Source organism: Sus scrofa, chromosome 4 (genome assembly GCF_054392235.1).
Source record: "Sus scrofa isolate SSC_HxYL_T2T_F1_AM1 chromosome 4, Sscrofa_HxYL_maternal_Yorkshire_Landrace_v2.0, whole genome shotgun sequence".
Lineage (NCBI taxonomy): Eukaryota > Metazoa > Chordata > Mammalia > Artiodactyla > Suidae > Sus > Sus scrofa.
In genome coordinates this window covers 87,197,761-87,223,014 of record NC_139386.1, presented here as the reverse complement: position 1 = coordinate 87,223,014, position 25,254 = coordinate 87,197,761, and the positions used below count along the sequence as shown (strand labels likewise).

The 25,254-nt window shown below is 44.0% G+C and overlaps 1 protein-coding gene and 1 long non-coding RNA gene across 10 annotated transcripts in view; one reads left to right on the top strand and one right to left on the bottom strand.

Annotated features, from left to right (window-relative positions):
- GPR161 (G protein-coupled receptor 161) overlaps positions 1–24,269 on the bottom strand; it is a 65,065-nt gene extending 40,796 nt beyond the window's left edge. For 4 of the 7 annotated variants that reach the window (XR_014843920.1, XM_021089471.2, XM_021089473.2 and 1 more), the window contains exon 1: positions 23,432–23,597. The gene's annotated coding sequence lies outside the window, so the exon portion shown is untranslated. Of the gene's footprint in view, positions 1–22,955; positions 23,598–23,877 lie in introns of those variants that run through there. The other 3 variants (XM_085022501.1, XM_085022499.1, XM_085022500.1) reach the window with 3 other exon arrangements.
- Positions 15,086–23,642, top strand: LOC146403916 (uncharacterized). Of its 3 annotated transcripts, XR_014843925.1 has the most exons (3): positions 17,676–18,331; positions 19,282–19,736; positions 22,202–23,619. It is a non-coding gene; the product is annotated as an uncharacterized LOC146403916 (long non-coding RNA). The 3 variants fall into 3 exon arrangements; XR_014843926.1 differs by lacking the exons at positions 17,676–18,331; positions 19,282–19,736 and adding an exon at positions 15,086–15,147 and having other exon boundaries at positions 20,359–23,619; XR_014843924.1 differs by lacking the exons at positions 17,676–18,331; positions 19,282–19,736 and adding an exon at positions 18,974–19,162 and having other exon boundaries at positions 19,953–23,642.
- Positions 24,270–25,254: the final 985 nt, after the last annotated feature.

Below are 25,254 nucleotides of genomic sequence, written 5' to 3'. Positions count from 1 at the left end.
CAGTCTCTGTGGGATCATGAGATCCATGACCCAGACTACAAGCCACTCAAGGAAAAGGAGGCCTTACTCACCCCCATAATGCCCCTTACAAATGAGGCCACCAAAGGGACAGCCTGAGAGTCCACAGACAGGAGGTCATACTGGGCAGAAGGAGGCAGAACTCTTGGCACCTCTCCAACAAGGGGCACTGGACATGACAGGGCATACCTGCTCTCTCCAAAAGTCCTCTCTGGAGGAAATCATTTTTAGCATAAATTTCTCTTCTGAGATCCCTAAATATACCCAATTAGGGCAGCGGTTTATTCCTCCCTGTGGCCTCCCATTTTTATGAAATGTGAAAAGCTGAAACCACCAGATGCCCTCTTCTAAAGAAATCAAATGCCAACAGGTAGGTACATAAGATGTTTGAATAAACAACCCTCCAGGCAAGGAAATATTCCTAAATGCCACTTCAAACAAGTTCAGGCGAGGTCACAGTCAGGCTATTTTGGCCATATTCTCAGGGGCTCTTCATCTTAGCACCTCAAAGCATTTTATACACATCAGTCCCCAGCTGCAGCAGTTGAGGGGGTGGAGTTGAGAGGTAGGTTCAAATAACCACCTTGTTTTGCACTAAGGTAATAAGACAGACACGGAACCCCTACCCTCATCCCACCCACAAACCAGACCACACAACTCGATGAGAGCCAGAAAGAGATCACAGGATCCCTGGGTCGCCTTCCCTGCATTCCATCTATGCTTTCCTGGCAGGCACGTGCAAGTTTGCTCCAAAGACTATGGATGCAATGACTTGGCCCCTGCAGCCCCAAAGGGATGTGCCTGGCCAGCCAGGCCAGGGTCTGTTACAATGCACAGTGCTTTGCTCTTGTTCCCACAAGGGTATCGTAAACCTAGTAACATCCTGATTTAAACCTCTTACTTCACCTGTAAAGCAGGTCTGAGCCCTGGTCTATTTGGGAAAATGCACTAGAGGAAGGAAAAGAAGCTGGAGTCAGAACCCCAATGACCTTCTGGTCCTTGTCTGAATTCTTAGGTTGCCAATGGGAGAGACCTGATCTTGGTCCCCTTTGCATGTTCATTATCAACTTGAGTACCACACCGTTCTCCATAACTTTCTTCTGTAAGAACTAGAAGTCTGGAGGCCTGGGCTCTTCACTGACCATGACCCTGTCCACAAGAATGTCAGCCATGACTCTGTCAAATGTCTTTCCAAAATCAAGCTCTTGATCCTTGCTCCATTCCCTTCTCCCTATGCTCTTGAGACTCTTACCCATTTCCAAAGTGTTGTTTATTATTAATAATAATCTGGAGTTCCAGCTGTGGTGCAGTAGGTTAAGAATCCTACTGCAGTAGCTTGGGTCTCTGCAGAGGTGTGGGTCTGATCCCTGGCCCAGCACAGTGAGTTAAAGGATCCGGCACTGCCACAGCTGCGGTGCAGGTTGCAGCTGTGGCTTGGATTCAGTCACTAGCCTGGAACTTCCCTGTGGCACAGGTGCAACCAAAAAAAATTAAAAATAAGCATTGGCAAAACAGTGTGCAACATACCACGTAATTTTAAGTACATCATCTCATTTCAACCTCTGAATAACTTTTAGAGGTAGGAATTACTCTTCTCCTGTTTAAGAGAGGCAGCAAACATATGGTTAAGAGCATGAGTTCTGGAACTCTGGGTCAAATCCTAGCTCTGCTACTTATCAGCTCTGTGATCTTGACATGGTACCTAACCTCTCGTGGCATCAGCTCCCTGCTTTGTCAAATGGGGATGATACTCCTGCTCAGGAGTACTTACCTCATAGGGTTGGTGGGCAAAATCAGTGAGTTAGTATTTGAACAGTGCTTAGAATACAGTTTGGTACCACATAAGTGCTAAATAAATAAAATGGGGAAACTGAGGCTCAGAAAGGTTAAGTGTCCAGTTCAAGAGAACATTAGGTAGTAGCCCTCCAATTTGATCTTTTGATTGTGAAACTACCTTCATTCAATCTACTCACCACAGCACATAAGATTCACCATAGTATGGCCTCATCTAAATTCCAGACTTCTCACCCACCACCCACTTCATGTACATTCTGCTCCAGCCGGCTGTGCTTACATTCTCCCATTTTGAATTTGCTTTAGTTTCTGTCTGTCTTCTACTTGGAATACTTTCCCTGTTTGTGGAATGAATGAATAAAGATTTACAAAGTCTAAGAGTTCCCGGGTGGCTGAGGGGGTTAAGAATCTGGCATTGTTATTGCTATGGTGCATGTTGGATCTCTGGCCTGGGAACTTCTGCATGTCTTGGGCACAGGAAAAAAAAAAAAAAAAGATTGACGAAGTCTAAAATGCATTATTGATCTACTGGTCTAATCACTTCATTGAAAGTGGGGAAAAAAATAAGTTGGGGGCAGGGGTGAGGCTTTAGAACAATACAAAAAATATACCAAGTCACAGCGATGGATTTGGCAATGATTTCTAGGCTATGACACCAAAGGCACAGGCACAGAAGAAAAAATTGACAAATTGGGACTTCATGAAAATTTTTGAAATTTGTGCATCAAAAGATACCATGGATAGAGTAGAAAGGTAACCACAGACTGAAAGAAAATATTTGCAAATCATATATCTGATTAGGGGTTAATATTCAGAATATACTAAGAATGCCTAAAATTCACAACAACAAAAACAAATAACCTGCACCAAGAAAAGATATACAAATAGCCAATATGCACATGAAAAGATAGTCAACATCCCTGATCATTAGAAAAGCAAATCAAAATTACAATAAGATTCTTCATACTCATTGGGATGGCTACTGTTCAAAACAAAAGCAAAGCCTAAAAAATAGGTTTTATGTGTTGGTAAGGATGTAGAGAAACTGAAATCCTTGCACTGTTGGTGGGAATGTAAAATGCTATGGCCACTGGGGAAACAGTATGGCAGTTCCTCAAAAAATTAAACACAGAATTACTATACAGTCCAGCAATTTTGCTTCTGGGTATGTCCCCAAAATAACTGAAAGCAAGATCTCAAAGAGATATCTGTACACCATGTTCATAGCAGCATTATTCACAGTTGCTAAAACATGAAAGCAATACAAGCATCCACTGACTGATGAATTGATAAGCATTATATGGTAGATCCACATAATGGAATATTATTCAGCCTTAAAAAGGAAGGAAATTCTGACATATGCTACAACATGGGTGAACTTTAAGGACATTATGCTAAGATTAAAAAAGCCAGTCACAAAAAGACACATATTGTATGATTCCATTTATCTGAGGCACTTTAAAAGGAGTCAATATCAGAGACAGAAAAGTAAAATGGTGGATTCCTGGGGCTGGTGGGAGAAGGACAGAAGGAGTTTTATGGGGTTAGTTTTGCAAGATGAGGGTGTGGAGAAAAAGGAACCCTATTACACTGTTGGTGGGATTGTAAATTGGTGCAACCACTGTGGAAAATAGTATGGATATTCCTCAGAAAACTAAAAATAGGACTACCATTTGATCCAGCAATCCCACTCCTGAGCATCTATCCAGAGAAAACCATGACTCAAAAAGACACATGTACCCCAATGTTCATTGCAGCACTATTTGCAATAGTGAAGACATGGAAACAACCAAAATGTCCATCGATAGAGGAGTAGATGAAGATGTGGTACGTATACAGAATGGAATATTATTCATACCATTAAAAGGAATGAAATACCGGCATTTTTAGCAACATGGACGGACCTAGAAATTATCATGCTAAGTGAAGTCAGTCAGACAATCAGACCAACATCAAATGCCATCACTGACATGTGGAATCTGAAAAAAGGACACAATGAACTTCTTTACAGAACAGTTACTGACTCAGACTTTGAAAAACTTATGGTTTCCAAAGGAGACAGTTTGTGGGGGTAGGGGGATGCATTGGGGGTGTGGGATGGAAATCCTATAAAATTGGATTGCGACAATCACTGTACAACTATAAATGCAATAAATTCATTGAGTAATAAAAAGAAGTTCTAGAGATGGACAGTGGTGATGATTACATCATATCACCATATAAATGTACTTAATACAAGTTAATGTACTTGTAACTATGCACTTAAACATGTCTCAGATGGTAAATTTTACGTTCATTTTACAACAATAAAAAAAAAAAGTTGGGGAGTTCCTGTCATGGCTCGGTGGTTAACAAATCCCATTAGGAACCATGAGGTTGTGGGTTCGATCCCTGGCCTCGCTCAGTGGGTTAAGGATCGGGTGTTGCCATGAGCTGTGGTGTAGGTCACAGACGTGGCTTGGATCCAGCGTTGCTGTGTCTCTGTCGTAGGCCAGCGGCTACAGCTCTGATTAGACCCCCAGCCTGGGAACCTCCATATGCCGTGGATGCCTCCCTAGGGACCAGTCCAGCAGTGACCTCCAAGGTAAACCCACTGAATAAAATGATTTATTGGGCTGCACTGTCCCCAGATTACACGGCAAAGCAAATCTTAACTTTTTGTTCATCAAACTCCTCTGGTGCGGTTTTTGTTGTGCATGTTGGAGAATGTGAGGAACATTCAGTACTAAGGCAAGCTGGACTCTGAGCCATGGACGACTGTCTGTTGAACTTTTTTCAAAGGGCCACTGGCCTCTCTCCCAGGCATCCCCCAGCAACAATGAAAGCGGCCATCGTCACCCCCTGTTTCCTGGTCAACACAAATGGGGAGGGTCCACTTCAGCCTCCCAGGAAATCCACAACCAACCAGCTGAAGTCATGATGAAGACAACTCACTCAGGGGAGAGTCTTAAGCCCCAATGGAAAAGTGCCATAGGAAAAAGGATTGAAAGCAGTGGTAGGTTGACCACAGCTCTCTGAGGAATCCTTAGCAACCTGGAGGCCAGGCAGGACTTGTCCCAGCTGCACGCAAGGCAGCAACCTTTCCTTTGTCAGACACTGGACACCTCACCTGGACCACGTTACTCCCCTAGGTGGGAGAAAAGGAGAAATGCCAGTTTTCCCAGGGTAGGCTCAGGAAAGCCCCCACAGACACTGGTCCATGGCCAGCCTATCTGGAACTGGGATCCCTGCGAACCCCAAAGGCAGAGCTGGGTCAGACCAGGTCAGACCTCCCCAAGGCTGTTTGAAGTCTACCGGATGCTACTGCCGGAAGTGGCTGCGATGATTCACTGGGCAACTGGACCAAGGGTCGGGTTAGGAGCCTGTGCTCAGGCAGAGAGAAGCCAATGCCACGCCCCAGAGTTCCCGACTCAACACCTCCACTTGGATGATACAGGCATCACAAGCCCAACGTGTCCAAAACCAGACTTCAAGTCCTTTGCCTCTCAAATCTGCTCTTCCCACGTTTTTCACTTCATGTTGCAGTACCCCATCCTACCAGCTGCTCAGACCCTAAACTTTGGAGTCACTCCTGACTTGCTCCCACATCTCCTATCTGGTCCACTAGCAAATCTACTGGCTCTACTTTAGAAATGTATCTAGAATCCAACTATGTCTTACTACCTCTGCTACCATCACTCTGGTCCAGGATACATTATGTCTTCTCTGGGTTATTAAAATAGCTCTCTCACTAGTTACCTACATCTGCCATTGCCCTCATTCTCAACACAGCAACCAGAGTGAGCCCATTAAAACTGAGTTCAAAACACACAAATAAGCCACTACTTTACTCAAAACCCCCAAAGGATCCCTATATCACTCAGAACAAGCCCTGCATCTTCCCACATGATGTGCTCTCCATGATTGGTCTCACTTGATAATAAAAATTACTTTTTACTCCCATTCCAATGACATTAGCCTCCTCACTATTCCTCAAACACATCAAGCATGTGTCTACCTCAGGGACTTTGCACTTGCTGTGGCCTAAGCCTAGAATGCCTCTATTCCACATATCCTTGTAGGTTGCTCTCTCACTCTCTTCAAGTCACCTTTTCCATAAAGCCTTCCCAATCCACATGACCTAACATTCACACCCCTCTCTAAAACCTCATGGCCCCATTCCCGTCTCTACTTTTTCTCTTTAGTACACATGTGTGTGCCTATTTATCTATCTTATTAATATCTTTCCCTCCCTCCAGCCTGTAGACTCCATGAGAGTAAGGAATTTCTGGACTGTATATTTGGGAGTCAGCACCTAGAACAGTGCCTGGCAAACACAGTGCCTAATACATGGGATAAATAAGTGAAAATGTGAATTAACAATGGAAGCCTGAACATCTTGGTACACTAGGCATTTCTTGCCTTCAGAGAACTAGTTTTGCAGATGCAGCAAACATTATTTATCATCCAATCAATATTCATTTTCCCCTTTCCCTTATCAATAAGAACCCTGACTTGATGTGGGGCACCCAATGTGTCTACAAAAATAAACTCACTCGCACAGAGCTTGGGTGGCCATCAGACCCAGTACCAGTGAAAAGAAGTCTACAAGGCAGCAGAAATCTGTCCATTTCCTGATGAAAAGAGAGACTCAAGCTGTGGCTCCTGCCTTTTTCCCTCTCCTTTTTCCTGACTGGAACTCAAAACTCAACGCTTAAAGGTAAAGCAGCCATCTTTTGGCCACGTGGCTGGATGGCCCATGAAATGCAGAGCATAAAGACTAAAGTAGCTCAAATCACCTACTGAATCGTAAAGCCATTGTGCCCAGACACAGCTAGTCAACCCCTTATTGATGAAGTCCTTGGAGTTTCCTTTACATGCTGCAAAAGCAATCCTAACTTGATACACAGGTCAAAGGTGAGAAGAGAAGCTGAGAAAGGCAAATTGTTCTGTGCATGAATACTAAGGTACAAATTAATTGCTGGTAACGATTGGTACTACAGCATCTCCATTTATCCACCTATCCCCTTCTCCCATACACCCCTGCCCCATTCCCCTTGACCCCAAGGGGCAAACAATCCCATAACTCTAACTTGCTCACCCTTTCCCATGATAACTCTATGTAGAATCAAAGACCCTAATCATCAGGAAGAGGGGGCCTCCAAAAACAGAATGAAATAATGCCATTTGTAGCAACATGGATGGACCTAGAGACTATCACACTGGGTGAAGTAAGCCAGAGAAAGACAGTTATTATACAATATCACTTATATGTGGAATGTAAAAAATAATACAAATGAACGGATTTACAAAACAGACAGGCCCATAGACATAGCAAATAAACTTATAGTGACCAAAGGGGAGAGAGGGAAGGAAGGATAAATTAGGAGCATAGGTTTAACAGATATACACCACATAAAATATACATAAAATAAACAACAAGGATTTACTCTATTATAGTATCTTATAATAACCTATAATGAAAAAGAATTTGAAAAAATGTACACCTGAATCACTTTGATGTGTACTTGAAACACAATATTAGAAATCAATTATACTCCAATTAAAAGAAAAAGAGGGCCTCCAGGAATAATTTCCCCTCTAAAAAGGCCCTAAAACCCAAGCTAATCTTTGGAAATGTCTTATTCTGGATAGGTGAGTTTTATGAATTGGTAGGGTTTTATTGCCTTAAAATTTCAAAACTGTTTCAAGCCTTTAGGCAAAATTCATGAAAATCTATTACACATTTCCCTATATTTTAAAACAAAGTATATAAAACAATGATTTTTATGAAGACTCAGGGTCATTAAACACCAAGATAAATGGAATTGTGACCTCAGAGATCAATATTAATGCAACTGCTTTCTTTTGAAATCTTAGAGGAGAGCATTAAGCTTCCCAGTCATTCAGCTGGTGAGTTATCACTGTGAACCTTTATTACATGATTTCAAACACAGTGATTCCCTCAATTTGGATAAGGAATATAAGAGTATGTTCTCTTATACCAAGTGTGCCTTGTGTATTGTTGCCTTTTGATACTTTCTCTGCAACGTGTTTCGACCTCTGGCTGCCACTTTCACTACACAGAGCAGACTTACCTGCAGTTTTCCTTGTCAAGCAGATGAAAGGTTTATGCAAAGGAGGGGCTGACATACTGAGAGAGGATTCAGTGCAAATTCTCCAGCCCTGGCTTCTGTCACACAAATGTCATTTCCTCTTGCACTTTCGGGGAGGGTTGATTTCCTATTTCTTAGCACTTGGCCAGGTAAGTGACATGCTAACTGTATTTATATGGCTCAGGTGAGTAACAGTGGCATGTTCCAGAAAAACAAAGACCTTGAAAGAGCTCAGAGGTTTCCACCTAATTTTAATTTTTTTTTTAAGTGTAAAAAGGGAAACTGCTGAATTTAAAAACAAGACTGTTGAGTCTTACTGGATTTCATACCACCAGAAAGGCAGATACATATGTGCAGATAAATATGTTATGTACTAAAGGACTGACACTAGAATTTTCCAAAAGCCTAAGTCTAGAAAATATGAATTTCTTGAAGAGGCTGTAGCTCTATTTGCAAAAGATATTTGCACAGGCCTGTATAACAAGGTAGAGTATTACTATTTCTTGGTTATCCTGCTTCCCTCTTATTTTACTTCCTCTGTTCTATCACAGTCCTCTAGGTCAGGCATTCCCAAGCTCTGGGTGGCAGTCACTGCCCGTAGACCAAATCAATGATGTGTTGCTTATATGAAAACTATTATTCTTCAGATGTCTATATGTGCTCTTGTGATCAATAAAATTCAAACTCATTTTTTACACTGTTATTGATTCACATCAGCACTTTGTAATTAAGCCTTTTCTCTTCTCCAACGGAAGTGATACTGAAAGGGCGTTTGGGCCCACAGTCTGGCAGAGCTTGGTGACCACTACCAAAAGCCCAGGCCACCTACCCCCTTGCTGACACTTACAAGAATAACATCAGCTGAAGGTCCACCTTAAGAGCAAAATTCTCAAGACATCTTTCTGGAACATTCCATTGCCACGATGACCCTCATCACCCCTGATATGAAGTTATGCTTTTATATTATAGTTATCTTTTCAGATACACATTCTTAGTACAAGTTATTTTAGATGACGATGCTTCCCCCTCCAGAAGGCTTATAAATTCTTCCTCAATTTCCCCTCTGAATTCCCAATGGCACTTTACATGTGGGAGAAAATAAGTATTTTATATTCCCCCCACCTATTAAGATCGACTATGATCTGATATTCAGTAGAATAACATGCTTCTTTGGAATCTTGACTGAACCTAGGTTTGAATTCATGTGATTGTGTCTGTTAACCTCTCTGAGCCTCAGTTTCTCCAAGAGAAACAAGAGTGGAATTAACCTACTTAATATGATTATGAGGGGAATATATGAAGTAGCATGTGTGAAAGCAGCTAATGGAGTGGCTGCCAGAAGATAAACTCAGTGGGGGTGGGAGTGGGGGGCTAAATTAGGAGTCTGGGATTAACCATATACACATGACTATAAATAAAACAGGAGTTCCTGTCGTGGCTCAGCAATGAGCGAACCCAACTAGCATCCACAAGGACATGGGTTTGATCCCTGGAATCACTCAGTGTGTTAAGGATCCGGCATTGCCGTGAGCTATGGTGTAGGTGGCAAATGTGGCTCAGATCCCGCGTTGCTGTGGCTCTGGTGTAGGCCAGCGGCTACAGCTCCATTTGGATCCCTAGCCTGGGAACTCCATATGATACAGGTGAGGCCCTGGAAAAGACAAAAAGACCAAACAAACAAACAAACAATAAAGACAACCAACAAGAACCTACAGTATAGCACAGGGAACTATACTCAATATTTTATAATAACCTATAAGGTGAAGGCATCTAGAAAATATAAATATATATGTATAAGTGAATCACTTTACTGTACACCTGAAACTAACACAAAACTGTAAATTGGAGTTCCCGTCGTGGCACAGCAGAAAAATATTTGACTAGGAACCATGAGTTGTGGGTTCGATTCCTGGCCCTGCCCAGTGGGTTAAGGATCTGGCATTGCCGTGAACTGTGGTCTAGGTCTCAGACTCGGCTCAGATCTGGCATTGCTGTGGCTCTGGTGTAGGCTGGCAGAAACAGCTTTCATTAAACCCCTAGCCTGGGAACCTTCATATGCTGTGGGTATGACCCTAAAAAGACAAAAAGACAAAAACAAAACAAAAAAAGTAAATCAATTATACTTCCATAAAAAAAATTAAAGAGTAGGTACAACCACTATGGAAAACAGTATAGATTCCTCAAAAAGCTAAAAATAGAACTAAAAATATTATCCAGCAATCCCACTCTTGGGCATATATCCAGACTAAACTATAATTCAAAGAGATACATGCACCCCTGTATTCATAGGAGCACTATTCATAATAGCCAAGACATGGAAACAACCTAAATGTCCATGGACATATGAATTGATTAAGATGGTGTGGTATATATATACAATGGAATACTACTCAGCCATAAAAAAGAATGGCTATTTGTAGCAACATGGATACAACTAGAGAATATTAAGTCAGTCAGGAAGAAAAAGACAAATACCATATGATATCACTTATACGTGGAATCTAAAATATGACAAAAATGAACTGATCTACAAAACAGAAACAGACTCATAGAGAATGGACTTATGGTTGCTATGGTGGAGGGAGAGGAGGTAGGATGGACAGGGAGTTTGGGCTTAATAGATGCAAACTACTCAATTTAGAATGGATAGGCAATGAGGTCCTACTGTATCGCATAGGAAACTATATCCAGCCTCCTGGGACAGACCTTGAAGGAAGATAATAGGAGAAAAAGAATATATATATGTATGTATGACTGAGTCACTTTGCTCTACAGAAGAAATTGGCACAATCAACTATACTCTAATAAAAATGTTTTAAAAGAGTAGAATTTACCATTTTCTAGGAGAAATTTACATTTATAATGGAAATCCCCATTTGGAGGTAGAGGTGGGTCACCCTCTCTGTACCGGGAAGAGAAGGCTAACTCTAAATCACAAGAAACTCTTATCAGTGGGGGATGCCAGACTTAAATCTGCATAACAACCTTACTTACTTTTCCTGCTCACCTCCCATAACTGGCCAGCCCCCAACATCTTTCTTTTTTCTTTAGCTGAAAATTGTATTTAAGGTGGTATCTTGGGCCATTTCTGGGATTTTTTTACTCAATTTTATTAAGTATCTCCCATGTTTACATGAAGTAGTCATGTTATTAAACTTCTGCGGTTTTTTTTCTGTGATTAAAAAAATAGAAGGAGTTCCCGTCGTGGCGCAGTGGTTAACGAATCCGACTAGGAACCATGAGGTTGCGGGTTTGGTCCCTGCCCTTGCTCAGTGGGTTAACGATCCGGCGTTGCCGTGAGCTGTGGTGTAGGTTGCAGACGCGGCTCGGATCCCGAGTTGCTGTGGCTCTGGCGTAGGCTGGTGGCTACAGCTCCGATTCGACCCCTAGCCTGGGAACCTCTATATGCCGCGGGAGCGGCCCAAGAAATAGCAACAACAACAACAAAAAGACAAAAGACAAAAAAAAAAAAAATAGAAGATAAGAGAGTTCCTGCTGTGGCTCAATGGGTTAATAATCCAGCTTGTCTCTGTGTTAGTTCAGTCCCTAGTCTAGGGCAGTAGGTTAGGGATCTGGAATTGCCACAGGCATAAGTCACAGATGCAGCTCCAGTTTGATCCCTGGCCTGGGAAATTCCATAGGTCGCCAGTACAGCTGAAAAAGGAAAGGGAAAAAAAAAAAAAAAAAGATAAACTCAAAATATGTTTAAGAAAGTTATTTAAGACATGAAAAGACAATTCGATTCTTTTTTCCCCTTCAAATTTTCATTAAAACCAAAGAGATTTCATTTGACCACTTAAGTGGATAAAACAGAGAAGAGGAAGGATGCAGTACAAGAGACTGCAAAATGGAATTGGTCCTGACTCCATTAGAGGCTCAGGGCCTGAGAACTCAGTCACTGCAGAAAAACAGGCAACCCACAACTGAACTGCTTTGTAACCAGAAGGCAGGACTACAGCTGAGTCAGAGGCACACAACTATAATTCAAAGAGATACATGCACCCCTGTGTTCACAGCAGCACGTGCAATTTTAATTTACCTCTATCTGCGAAGAGGGGGCTGATGTCCCATGCCCACAAACCCACCCTGAAAGAGTAAATCTCACCTTTTAAAGCGAAGAGAATCAGGATAGATGGGAGGGTCTGAAAATGTCCAATCAGGAGTTCCTACTGTGGCTGAGTGGTGACAAACCCAACCTGTATCCATGAGGATGCAGGTTCAATTCCTGGCCTTGCTCAGTGGATTAAGGATCTGGCATTGCTGCAAGCTACAGACGCAGCTTGGATCCCGAATTGCTGTAGCTGTGGCGTAGGCCAGCAACTGAGCTCTGATTTGACCCCTAGCCTGGGAACTTCCAATAGGCCACAGGTGTAGCCCTAAAAAAAAAAAAGAAAATATCCAACCACAAGACTCTAGATAACAATCAAATTCAGTCACCACTCCAGTATTTGACATCAGTGGTTTTCAAGGAGGGGCAACTTTGCCTCTACTCCCACCCCAAGGGACATCTGGCAATTTCTGGAAACATCTTTGGTTATCCCATCTCAGGGGATGCTACTGGCATCTAAGGCCGAGGATGCTCCTGAACATCCCACAATGCACAGGGCAACCTCCTCCCACCCCCAACAAAGAATTATCCAGCCCAGAATGTCTGGTGCTCAGGTTGAAAAATCCTGTTCTCTAGGAGTAACTGGGTTCATTTACTCTTTCTTTTTTTTTTTTCCGACTATATACACTTAACAAACAGATCAGAGGCCTCTGGAGTGATGCGTCAAGGAAAATAAAACAACTCTATCCATCAACACACATGGGGCTCAAAGAAGACAAGGAGATACAGAAGCTATGCTGAGAATAAGACTGAGATGATTACTTCCATCACAAGACACACAATGATTACTATGCTAATTGGTTTTGCCCTTATTTGTTTTACTCATTATCTTCCTAGAGCCCAGAAAACTAATGAAGCTTATACTGCTAAAACTGAGAATATTATTTTTAAATGGCTTAAAATGGTATTCCTTTCAGATATATTTCTTTGAATGACCATATCTGAGACAGATGGCATCGTATACAGTCCTAAGGAACAGGGGATGTCCCCTCTCTCCCACATCTCACTGCACTGGTTTCTGGACACTCCTAACTCTCTCTTTCTCATTCCTCACTACCCCCCCCCCAAATGTCTACTGAATACCTACACAGTGTCAAGCTCCACTGTGCAGCTGGGAAACAGCACTGAGCAAACTGCCAAAATCTCTCCTTTCCAAGAGTTTACATTCAGGGGGTAGAGGACAGAGACAGCAAACAAACAATACACAATAGAAACTTCCACTTATCAGAATAATAAATACTATGGGTGTAGTGTCCAACATCATAGATATTAAGTAACACATAGTTACACAAGAAAGTTGTTGAGAGTAAAGCCCGAGAGTCTCATCAGAAGGAAAACAAATTTTTTTCTATTTCTTTCATTTTGAATCTATATGAGATGACGGCTGTTCACTAAACTTACTGTGATAATCATTTCATGATGCATTTAAGGCGAATCATTATGCTGTACACCTTAAACTTATACAGTGCTATATGACGATCACATCTCAGTAAGTCTGGGAAAACTATGGAAAAATGTGATTAAAAATAAATAAAAATCCTGGAGTTCCCATCATGGCGCAGCAAACGAATCCGACCAGAAACCATGAGGATGCGGGTTCGATTCCTTGCCTCGCCCAGTGGGTTAAAGATCTGGTGTTGCTGTGAGCTGTGGTGTAGGTCGCAGACGTGCCTCAGATCTGGCGTGGGCCAGTGGCAACAGCTCTGATTAGACCCCTAGCCTGGGAACCTCCATGTGCCATGCTGCAAGTGTGACCCTAAAAAGACAAAAGGCAATGAATAAATATCTAAAAAATTAATAAATATATAAAATAATTCCAGAGAGTGGCAAGTGCGATGAAGAAAAATAAAACAAGGTAAAGGGAGAGGGACTGGGTAAGAGGGCTGGGAGCGAGTCGTTAGCAACGTCTCTCCAAGGAGCTGACAATGGAACAGAAGAAAAAAAAATTGATACAAGGGAATTTCAGGCCAAGGGAAGGGCCCTTGAAAAGGCCCTGGGCCAGAATGTGCTTGGCATGTGTAAGGAATAGGAAGGAAGCTGAAGAGGAGCGGGAAGAGAATGGCAGACCATGGCAATGGTCGGTGACCAGATTATGCAGGGCGCTGTGAGCCATGTTCAGGAGTGCAGATTAGACTGACATGGGATCAGAGGCCTCTGGAATGTCTGAAGAGGGTTACTCTGGCCACTGGGTGAAGAATGGACTGCAGAGGCCAAGCATGGAGGCAGGGACACCAGTCAGGAGGAAGCTGCTATAGCCCAGGTGGGAGACAAAGGCTTGGACCAGGGTTCTGGTAATAGAAGTGGTGAGCAGTGATCAGATTCATTAATCTCCAACATCTGAGAGCTAAAGGAGGCCTTAAAAGTCACTCATTCTCATCATATTATTTTACAGATGATGAAATGAGGCCTGAAGAGATGCAGTGAGTTATCAGAGTCCCATATCAAGTTATTTACAAACCCAAGTTTCCTGACTGCCATCACTACACCTCTGCCCTTACCTGGCCATTCCCAGGCCTGGGTGAGGAATGCAGCAGACAGGCAGGAATATATAACCCTCTAGAAGGTAGGCCCAGTCAAGTCTAAAAAAAAAAAACTACATTTGCTGAGAGCAAAGTCACCAATGACTTCCTAGCCAAATCCAATGAGCCCTTCCTTGGGGTCTGCCCAGCATCTGGCACCTTTGACAATTTTTCACTTTTTCCTGAGACTTCCTCTTCTCTCGGCTCCCCTGATCTAGCTCTCTACCACCTCTCCCTCCTCTTCCCTACCGGTCTTATATCTACCTGTAATATGCTGCCCTGTAAGTGTAACTATTTCCCAAGATGTGGTCTGGGGCACTACTTCTTCCTCTCTCACCTACAGAAGGTATTAAATGTTTACCCCCCTTACATCTCTTCCCCTTGCTCTGTAGTTGCCCCTGAGTTTCCTCCAAAGAGTCAGCCTTTTTATCCTCTGAGTTCATGTGCCTTCATGGATGTGACATGCCACTGATGCCTTGCCAACAGCATATCCCAACCCCCTCTGACCCAATCAGTTTATAACACATAACAGGATTGTTTCTTTCTTTCCCTTTTTTTTTTTTTTTTTTTTTTGCCTTTTGTCTTTTTAGGGCCGCACCTGTGGCATATAGAGGTTCCCAGGCTAGGGGTCTAATCGGAGTTGTTGCCACCGGCCTACCTCAGGGCCACAGCAATGCCAGGTCTGAGCCGCATCTGCGACCTACACCACAGCTCATGGCAACGCCAGATCCTTAACCCACTGAGCAAGGCCAGGGATCAAACCTGCAACCTCATGGTTCCTAGTAGGACTGCTTCTGCTGTGCCATGATGGGAACTCCAACACATAACAGGATTGTTTCTGGGATCTCTGAGAGAAAGACAGCTCCTCTCTCCATTGGATTTGAACCTGCAGCTTCCCCTAGCCATCACAAGGGGAGAGCATGAGGCAAGGGGAGTTAAGAAAACAAGTCCCGGAGTTCCCGTCATGGTGCAGTGGTTAACGAATCCGACTAGGAACCATGAGGTTGCGGGTTCGGTCCCTGCCCTTGCTCAGTGGGTTAACGATCCGGTGTTGCCGTGAGCTGTGGTGTAGGTCACAGACATGGCTCGGATCCTGCGTTGCTGTGGCTCTGGCGTAGGCTGGCAGCTACAGCTCCGATTAGACCCCTAGCCTGGGAACCTCCATATGCCTCGGGCACGGCCCAAGAAATGGCAAAAAGACAAAAAAAAAAAAAAGAAAGAAAGAAAACAAGTCCCCATAGGCCAAATATTCTTTTGACATAAACCAGAGCAGTATCTTCTCAGATATACCTCCTAGAATAAAGAAAATAAAAACAAAAATAAACAAATGAGACCTAAACTTACAAGTTTTTGCACAGAATAGATAACCATAAACAAAACGAAAAGATAAGCCACAAAATGGGGGGAAATATTTGCAAATGAAGCAACCAACAAGGGATTAATCTTCAAAATACACAAACAACTCATACAACTCAATATCAAAAAACAAACAACCCCATGAAAAAAATGGACAGATCTAAAGAAGACATATTGGTAGCCAAAAAACAAATAAAAAGATGCTCCATGTATCTAATTAGAGAGATGCAAATCAAAACTTCTATGAGCTACCACCCTGCACCAGCCAGAATGGTCATCATCATCAAGCCTACAAACAATAAATGCTGGAATGGGTGCAGAGAAATGGGAACCCTCTTACACTGCTGATGGGAATGGAAATTGGTACAGCCACTATGGAAAACAGTATGGAGGTTCCTCAAAAAACTAAAAATAGAACTACTATATGATCTAGCAATCCTACTCTTGGGCATCTACTGGAAGAAAACTCTCATCCAAAAAGATACATGCTCCTGTGTTCACTGCAGCACTATTTACAATATCCAAGTCATGGGAACAACCTAAATGTTCGACAGAGGAATGGTAAAGATGTGGTGAATATATACAGTGGAATATTACTCAGCCATGAAAATGAATGAAATAATGCCATTTGCAGCAACATGGATGGACATCCTAAATGAAGTCAGACAGTGAAAGAATATCATATGATATCACTTATATGTGGAATCTTAAAAAAGGATACCACTGAACTTATTTGCAGAATAGAAACAGACTCAGACTTTGAAAACAAACCTGTGGTTACCAAAGGGGATGAGTGCTGGGTGGGGAGGGATGGACTGGGATTGGCATATCCACACTAAGGTATATGCAGTGATTGACCCTTTGGGACATGCTGTACAGTTCAGGGAACTCTAGCCAATATTGTGATAAACCACGTGAGAAAAGAATTTGAAAGAGAATGAGTATGTGTACATGTATAACTGAATTACTTTGTTGTATAGCAAAAAATATAACATTGTAAATCAACTAATTTCAATAAAACTTTTTAAAAAATATTTATTAAAAAAAGTCCTGATGAATCATTTGAACTCTGAACCCATGCCGAAGCCAAATACACTCTTGAGCTTTTTAGTGACATGAACCAATAACTTTCCTTTTTGCCTAGGCCAAATTGGACTGGACTTTTACCATCTGCAAAAGAAAGAGTACTACACGATACCTCGTCTCTCTCTGTATGCACCCTCTCTCTATACTCATCTGAACAATGATGACTCTGAAATTTCCATCTATAGCCTAGACTTCTCTTGGGGGCCCTGGATTCATATACACCCACCTAGTAGATGTTTTCTCCCATATGCCACACCCAGGCACCTTGGATATAACATGTGCAAAATGGAATTCATCATCTCTGCTTCTACCATCTCAATATGCTATTCTTTGTGTTTTTCTCTACCCTGGGGGGGGGGGGGGGGGAATCACCACCCACCCTAATCACTCAAGACAGAAACCTAGGACATCCTAGACCACTCTTGTCAGATAATCTTGATGGGTCTAAGACTCTGAATGACACTTCTGAGTGTGAACTTGGGTAGATTAAGGAATTTATCTGAGCTGTGGATTTCCACACTGAATTGAAAGGATTCAATGAGACAATGTGTGTAAAGCCATAAACACTGGTTGGTTCCATTCCCTAATCATAGACATCTAGAGCACCACTAACTTCATCCTCACTGCCATTACCCTGGCTCAGAGCCTCACCATCTTTCCCCTGGATGATGATCAGATGTTTCTATCTCATCTTCTTGGTTTGTTTGTTTTTTTTTTTTTTTTTTGTCTTTTTGCCTTTTCTAGGGCTGCTCCTGTGGCATATGGAAGTTCCCAGGCTAGGGATCTAATCGGAGCTACAGCTGCCGGCCTATACCAGAGCCACAGCAACGCCAGATCCTTAACCCGCTGAGCAAGGCCAGGGATCAAACCCACAACCTCATGGTTCCTAGTTATATTCGTTAACCACTGCACCACGACGGGAACTCCATCTTCTTGTCTTTGACCTCACCCCACTCCAATTTGTCCTCTTCACTGCTGCCAGAATGACCGTTCCCTAGACAAACCTGGTTATGCCATGCCATTCCTTGGCACCTGCAGTATCTATTCATTTGCAGGACACTCCACTTCAGCTATGCTGAATAAATAACAGTTCTCCAAGTACGCACTGCTGCTCTCCAATTCCATGACTCTGCACATGACAATGATTCCACTGTCCAGAATGCCCTCTCTCTTCTCCCACCTGGAGAAGAGCACATCCTTAAGACTTGGTGAACACAATCACCATAAAAGTGATAGAAAACTGGGGACTTCCCATCCTGGCTCAGTGGTTAATGAATCTGACTAGGAACTATGAGGTTGTAGGTTCGATCCCTGGCCTTGCTCAGTGGGTTAAGGATCCAGTGCTGCCGTGAGCTGTGCCGTGACTTACATTGCAGAGGCAGCTCGGATCCTGAGTTGCTGTGGCTGTGGCGTAAGCTGGCAGCTACAGCTCCAATTAGACCCCTAGCTTGGGAACCTCTATATGCCATGGGTGTGGCCCTAAAAAAAGATATAAATACCAAAAAAAAAAAAATAAGTGATAGAAAACTGGCATGTTACATTGGCTAAAGAGGCTCATGGGCAAATCCAAACCTTAAACTCCTCAAGGTCAGAGAGGGTTACCGAAGACAACTAAAAGAAAAGACATAGTAATTTAAAATATTTTTAGATGAAAACAAGCAAGGAAAGAATAGAGAGGAAGGAGAAAATTTAGAAAAATTTAATCTTGAGATAGGAGAGGACTTCCTAAATAAGACAGAAAATTTCAAGCTATAGAGAAAAGTTTTTTACAGATTTAACCATATAAATATTAAACACTTCTGCACAAAGGTACAATAAGCAAAGCTGGGGTAATACATAAAAGGCAATATATTTTATTAACAAGAAAAGGATTAAAATGCAGAATTCAGAAAGTGTCTCACAAATTGATGGAATCACAAACAATTCAATGGAAAAACTGTTAAAAGATTGATGGGCAATTTGAGGGAATAAAAATTAAGATGTTTTTTGGTTGTTTTGGCTGCTCCCGTGGCATGCAGAAGTTCCCAGGCCAGGGATCTAACCTATGCCACAGCAGCAACCTTAGCCACTGCAGTGACAATGCCAGATCCTTAATCTGCTACGCCACAAGGGAACTCCTCAACTGAGCTTTGTTTTTTTGCTTTTTAGGGCTGCACCTATGGCATATGGAAGTTCCCAGGCTAGGGGTCAAATCAGAGCTGCAGATGTCAGAGCAAACCAAGCCACAGCCACTCGAGATCCAAGCCACATCTGTGACCTACACCACAGCTCACGACAACACCGGAACCTTAACGCACTGAGTGAGGCCAGGGATCAACCTGCATCCTCATGGATACTAGTCAGGTTTATTATGTGCTGAGCCACCAAGGGATCTCCTTTGTTTGTTTCTTTAAGGGTAGATTTGGAAGAATTTATCAACATTTAAATTACACTTAACTTTGATATGGAATGGTCTCCAAGATTTTTTAAATTTCATAAGCAGAAAGGGTATTTAGTATGCTACCAGACTCATTTTTTAGACAGAGAAAACAGAACATACATTTTATTTGCCTATAGATCACGGACTATCTCTACAATAGACAAGAACTGGCAAAATTAGTTGTTCCTATAAAGGGAAACAGAGGGCAAGGGTAGGAGGGAGGTGTTACTTTTTACAGCCTTACGTATACTACCTACATCTAAGTACAGTACCCCAGATATGACCTATCCTCAAACAAGCAAACTTAATAAATAAATACTTTATTAATAAATAAATCAGGAGTTCCCATCGTGGCGCAGCGGAAACGAATTGGACTAGAAACATGAGGTTTCAGGTTCCACCCCTGGCCTTGCTCAGTGGGTTAAGAATCTGGCATTGCCATGAGTGATGGTGAAGGTCTCAGACACGGCTCGGATCTGGTGACACTATGGCTGTGGTGTAGGCCAGCAGGTGTAGCTCCGACTGGACCCCTAGCCCGGGAATCTCCATGTGCTGAGAGTGCGGTCCTAAAATGCAAAAAATGAAAAATATAAATTAATAAAATCGATCTCTTTTTCTGCACAATCTCCAGATCCCAATAAACAGAAATTCTGCTTCAATAAATGTGTAAGATATATATTACCTTCAACCTACCAACTCCATATCTAAGAGTAATTTTTATCCAAAAATACGAGTGCCAGAGACTTATGTAAAAGGATGTTCGTTACAGCATTATTTATAACATATTAAGTTGGCAACAATATAAAAGTCCCTCAATAGAAGAATGTTTAAATGTATTATGGTGAATATAGACTATGAAATACTATATAGCCATTTAAAAGAATGAGATATCACTATTATTGATGTTAGAAGACATCCAAATCTTTTTTTTTGGGGGGGGGCCACACCCTTGGCATGGGGAAGTTCCAAGACCAGGGATCAAACATGCACCACAGCAGCAACATGAGTTACAGCAGTGAAAATGCCAAGTCTTTAACCCAGCTGTGCCAGCTGGGAACTCTGCAAGTCTTATTGTTAAGTCAAAAAAGTCATACCATATAATTATATATGATCCCAATGTATTTTTTTTACATACATATGGCATATGGAAGTTCCTGAGCACATGAAGCTCCTGCAGCATTTGGAAGTTCCTGGGCCAGGGGTCTAAACCGAGCTGCGGCTGAGACCTATGCCACAAGCCATGGCAACAGCAGATCTGAGCTGCATCTGTGCCCTACGCTGCAGCTTGGGGCAATGCCAGATCCAGATCCTTAACCCACTGAGCCAGGTCATGGATCGAATCCACATTACACAGAGACAATGTGAGGTCCTTAACCTGCTAAGCCACAGCAGGACTCCCTAATGTATTGCTGCACTGAAAAAGACCTGGAAAATAATATCTGTACAGTAGTTACCTCTCAGATGGAGAGAGGAGTGGAGGAACTTAAATTTATTTTCCTATATATATTTTATATTTTAAAAATCTTTTGTAATAACTCATACTTCTAAAAAATTACTATATTCCATTGTTTTATCTCTAGCCACATTGAAAATGTGGAATGTTCCCAAAGCTTCCTTGGGAATGCTCCCAGCATTCCCTCAACATATCTTCCATCAATGCCATCCTCCACCCAGCTGAGCATATAAATCGGCCAAGGAAACAGATCAAAACTAGCTGTAAGCACTCTCTTGGGGTAGGACTAGAATCACAGATGAGATTACTACTGGCTGAATGAATGAAGTATTGAGTCATAAAGTCAATCCTTCCTCCAAACTCCAGGTAGCACTGATAGGTATCTCCAATTCTGTGGATGTTTTTGGATCTCAAAGAAAAACAGCCAGAAAACACCACTTCTCCCCTCTAGTCATGCTTTATTGCACCTTGGAACAACAGCAAGTACTTCCTAAGGTTGCAAGCTGGCAGTCTGCAGATCATAACCAGCCTGCACACATAATTTGGTTGTCCTGTACATTTTGCAAAATGTCTTGAATTAGTTGCCAACTTTAAAAACATGGAGCTTTCTTCCACAAAAATTTGCAGCTTCCCCCTCCCCCTACCCAATTCAGATCAAGCAATGTGCTAGAACCTTGTCCACCAAGGCATGCTCTACACACAGCCCCCACACAACTCTCTTGCTTGCTCTCCTCCAGCACCCAGGCAGGCTTCCTGACTGGCCCTGGCAGCAAAGTTTATATTACAGAACTGTATGTACCTCCTTTGCCTGACATTCTAGATTCAGCTTAGCCCATTCTGCCTTCCATTGAACCCAACCAACCAACCCCGCCCTTCTGATCACATGGTCCAGCCTCATCTCTCAAACTCACTGCACAGGGCTGCAACACAAAGAGGATGATTTGACTACCTGCAGCATGAATTTCAATTCTAAATGCAAGGCAGGCCTTTTTGGGAAGAATCCCTATTCTTCCTGTCATGGTGATGGAGCTGTAGTGCAAGACAAAGTCCTGAGTTCAAGGACCCACCTGTGTGATGGAGCCCTGAATGAAAAGCATTAAGTCAAAAAACCTGAGTTCAATCTTGGCTCCCTGCTTGCTGAGCAGAGTACTTTTCCCCTTTTGAGTCTCAGCTGCCTCACCTGTAAAACTGGCTTATAAATACTTCACAGGGCTGTTATATGAATGAAATTTAAAAGTGTATATAAAAGTGTTTGGAAGCGTTTTAGAAGTATGAGTGTGAAATTGAGACAGGAAAAAAAGGGGTGCTGTGGAAGAAGTGACCAAAATGGATGACTGAAGCTCAGTTAAAGAGAGTTGGATGAAAAGTCCCTATCCCTGCGATCTGAGGTCCCTCTCATTTCCTTGCTTTCCTCTGGGGGCCTGGAAAATGCCTTTCCTCACCTGTCTTCCTGGCTGCAGTAAGAAGGATTATAAGGGAAAGCCACCTACTACTTCCCAATGTAGTAACTCTCCAAAGCTCATTTCCAGGTCCAGGTCACAGGAGGAGAAGAGGTGAGGCTGAATCCGTGCTGGCTGGATGGGGAGAGGGCACAATGACGCCCACCTCACCCCCACGCCCCGCTGGCTGATTTAGGCTAATGATTTCGGTGTTATCATTATCCCCATCAAGGAACTGAAACCGTTTCCCTCCAAAACCATACCACCTTCACAAGGAGGAGCAAATGACCTGCTCTTGAAAGCACTTCACAAAACGAATTAAAGACACATTAACGGACAAAAATAGTCTCAAAGATGTGCGATAAAGTGATGCCAACGCACCGCTGTGTGGTTACTAGAGAGCAGATCCTTTTGATGCACCCCAGAGCATCCGAGAATCCAACAGACATTCTTACCCTACATATCTTTATCAAAAGGTTGCACGGGGGTTAAGCTCTGGCGCAGAAAGCAGACCAAGTCCCCCCAAAGCTAACCGAGTCTCCCTCTCGCAGATATGAGGAGAATCGCCCATCTGGCGGCGGCTAGCTGGGCCGGGCGACTTCTGGGTGCATCCTCCGCCCAGCTCCAGTAGCACCGCCCTGAGCCCCGACTGGGAGGATGTAACTCACCTGGTCCTCACGGATTGCAGCTGAGGGTCGAGGCCGCTTAGCCCCACACATCTGTCCCGGAGCAGGGCGTAAAGCTCCATGGACCGAGGGGGCACGACCCCCATCAGCTGGGTTCTGGGGAAGCGCCAATGTTCTCCCTTCCTGGGGGTCTCGAAAGGGGGCTTCAGGCGGCGCCGGAGAAACCAGGCAGGCTAGAGGCAAGGGCCTCTCAGAAGCCCCTCGATGTAGAGGAGGGGCGCGCCCCCAAGATCTTCCCACAAAGAGCCAGGGCTCCCCGAAGCAAAACGGACTGAGGCGGGGGGGACATCCCCCTTACCTCCAAGGGGGCGCGGAGGGAAGAAAAGCGCTGTGGGGGCAGGGAGGCCTGGGGGAAGGGGGCGCGGAGACCCCGCTCGGCCTGCACCCCCGTGCCCTCCAGCCCGACACAATGAACTCACCCCCACTCCATCCCCGCCCGTGCCCCAGCCGGTACTCACCGAGGAGCCGCCGCCGCAGCAGCAGTTCAGGGTCCGGCCGGGCCGCCTCCCCGCCTCGGCCGCTGCTTCCTTCCTCCCGGCCGCGCTCGGGGACCGGAGGTTTCGGGTTTCAGCCCGCGGAGCCCCGCTTCGCTCCTCCCGCCGCCCCGCCACCAGCACGAGGACCCGGCCCGGCGCAGGCCAAGTAACTTTGCGGCGCTCGCGCCCCTCCTCCGCCGGCGCCGCCCGCCCCTCCTCCGCCGCCCCGGCGCAGCCCCTACGCCCGCGGGCCTCCCCAATCCCCCGCTCGGCCCCGCCCGAGCCCCGCGCGCAGCTGCCCCTCCCCTCCCGGGCGCCGCCGCTTCCCATCCCTCACGCCCCTTCCTTGGCGTCTGCCCTCCCTCCCGGCCACTTTGCCATTTCTTCCCACGATTGGCCTCAGCTCCTGCTCTTTGTCTCGCCCCTACCCTTTCGGCTCGCACCACTTTTCTCCCGTAAACCTTTCTGGTCCTTCCTCGGGCCTTCCCCGATCCCGTTGCTCGTCTCAGTTCCAGCCGTTGGGACATCCCCTTTTCCATTTCTCTATCACACTTTCGGATTCTTCCTGTAGGGTCCGCACAGTCCCATTCTCCTGCTCCTATCTCGCCGTGGACTCCTCCTGGCATCGCCTTTCCTGCTCCCCTTTCATTCATCCAGGCACTGTCCTGTGCCCTGGCAATATCACAGTGAATCGACCTCGAAGCCAGCCTTTGCGGACCCCAGAGCCCTTGCGAGTGGCAGGGTGGGTGTAAACAGATCTTTACAATGCTACTCTCCCCTCGCTCTGAACCTAAAGGCCGGGGAGCAATAATCACAATACACAGATCAGGGTGCGGCCAGATCAGAGAACAGAACAATTCCTTCTCATATTGCTTTTTTTCCACGTCCCTTCTCCCCACGTTATGTGCCATCCCTAGCCTCTTGTATTTTCTGTGTAGCAATCTTAAGAAAGGGACAAAAAAGTTGAACCGAACGGTAAAACTGCCTTAGGAAGGGAGGGAAGAAAAGGAAGGGAGAGAAACAGGGCAGCAAAAGAATCAGTTTAAGACGTTATCAGAGTTTAGGTTGTAGCTCATTGGGCTACGAAGATGCGGGTTCAATCCCTGACCTCTTTCAGTGAACACCCCCAACCCTTGCCCCAAGATGCAGGTAGGTGTAGATGTGGCTGGCATCTGGTGTTACCCATGGCTGTGGCTAGGCCTCAGTTGCAGCTCCCATTCGACCCATAACCAGGGAACTTCCATATGGTGCAGATGGGTGCTGGAAGGAGAAAAGAAAAAAAAAGTTATAAAGCCTAGTTTACCGAACTCCAGCAAAAAGTGACGGCCTTCCCAGGATTCAAATTCCTCTAAAATCCATCTGCTTTAATAAATGCATTAGTTAGTCCCTTGTCTACAGACTGGCACTGGGGGAGTTGCTTTCTTCTTCTTATTAGGCCATTAAGGTACCATTTAGAAGGATAATTTACTAGAGCACCTGATGTAAAACCCAGCTTGTCTTCAGGGACAAATGGGATAATGAGGACACAAAAAGTAAATGGGGTGGCTTAATATTCCTATGAGACAGATGCTTTATTTGGTCAAAAACTGGAAGCTGAAACTCCTCTCAGAGTCTAGGTCACCAATAAGCCAGATGCCTGAAGGTGCTTCAAGCAGTCTGTTCTCAAGAGTATTTTAGACTTTCATTCTGAAATTCCTGTTTATTTATTTTTTATTTGCATCGACTCAGACACTGGCTTAGCTTTGTGACCCAGGGGGAGTTATTTAACCTCTCTGAATCTCAGCTTATTCATATATAAATTAGGC